Genomic DNA, 1,663 nt, shown 5'->3' with positions numbered 1-1,663 from the left:
CTAGGTAATTTGGGGGAATTTAGGGGCAAAAGGGTAGGTTGGGTATCTTGGTAGAGTTGGAGTGCCAACCACCATAAATAAGTCATTGACCAATGGAAACCATAGCCCTAGGGCTAGTAGATTTAGGGGACCATCTACATGAGTATCCCAAAAGATCAAGGGATCTAGGTTAGAAATTTGAGCTCAGGGTTGTGAGTGAATGGGGGTGTAGATGAGTGTAGTGAGTGCCTTAGCTCCAGACCAACACCCAAGGCCAACCCTAAGGTCCAGTAATCCTAAGGGTGACTCATCCTGAGTTTCCCCCATAGTGACCTCACCTACTAAGTACTTAGAGGTTGAGACCAATATGTGGAACTTCAAGTTGAGAAGAGAAGGGTAGAATTTGTAATGGTGAGGGTTCCAAGTCTAGTCTTCTAGGAATAGTCAACAGGAAAAGTCCTATGGCTAGACCCTAGGCTACTAAATGGGACAAACTAAACCTCAACCAAAAAAATGAGGTCAACATAGGATCATCAATTTTCAGAGGAAAACCAAGTACTCTACTGATGCTAAAGAGCACATTTTGATGGTAATATTGAATGGGTAGGTTAGGGAATTTGAACCACATTGGAACAATAGGAGGTTCCTTAGTAGGATCAAACCCAGGTGTCCACTTCATCAATTTCATTGGAACTCCATTAATGATCAATGTCTGTTTAGCAAATTCTCTTGCATAGTCTTCTTCATTGAATAAAGAGATTAACATGTGTCTACCATCTAATAATCCTAGCCTCCAGGAGCCTGTAAGTTTCAAATCCTCAAAATACTTCCTTACCATGTCCATCTTTGGATGACCATATTGAAATTTTCCAATTAAAGTAAACTTAATAGTTTCATTGAGATCATGAATTTCCTGTGAAGAGAAAATAATGGCATGTTCCCCTTCCTTCATCCTTAAGGGATTGACAAAAGGGCAAACTCCCCTCTCTGCAGCAGCATCATGAAGATTTTGAGGAAATACCAAATGATCAAAGGATTTAGGCACTTCAAAAGCACTTCCAACAACTTCAGCAAAAGTTGCCTTGGTCCATTGGGCATTGGTTTCCACATCAATGGGAAAGGCCATTGAAAGCACTAATTAAAACAATAGAAAAATTAGGAGCTGGAAAAAATCAACCAGTAAGAGAACCAAAACTCAGCAAAGGGGAAATAACAGCAGAAGAAACCCCAAAATTCAAAAACAGCTTGAAGCAGAAAAGTAGCAAAAAAGTCAAAACAGCCAAAGCTAGCTCAGTGCCAATAGCCCACCAAGCTAGTGAAGCAAAAACAACAAGCTGCTCCAGCAAAGCAATAGAACAGTAACAAAAGTTCAAAAGAGGGCTTCCCAGGCAAAACCCAAATAGCCTTCCAAACCAACAAAACTCCTTGAAGAAGAAATTAGCTCCTCCACCCAGCTCCACAACGCCTCCAAGAAGATCCATTACTGCCAAAATCCTAGCAGAGTAAAGCTAGGTCCAGCCGCCACCATCTTGCATATATATATTTATATAAACTTGTGATCGATGTCAGCGAGTAGGTAATATTTTAAAAAGAAATAAAATGCCCCTAAATTTCTCTTTGGAAGTTGAAATTTTTTATATTTGGGGATTGAATTTTATGGGGCCATTTATACCTTAATTTATAT

Source organism: Phalaenopsis equestris, unplaced genomic scaffold, assembly GCF_001263595.1.
Source record: "Phalaenopsis equestris unplaced genomic scaffold, ASM126359v1 Scaffold001333, whole genome shotgun sequence".
NCBI classification, from domain to species: Eukaryota; Viridiplantae; Streptophyta; class Magnoliopsida; order Asparagales; family Orchidaceae; genus Phalaenopsis; species Phalaenopsis equestris.
The sequence above is the reverse complement of the archived record's forward strand: the minus strand, read 5'-3'. Positions refer to the sequence as shown.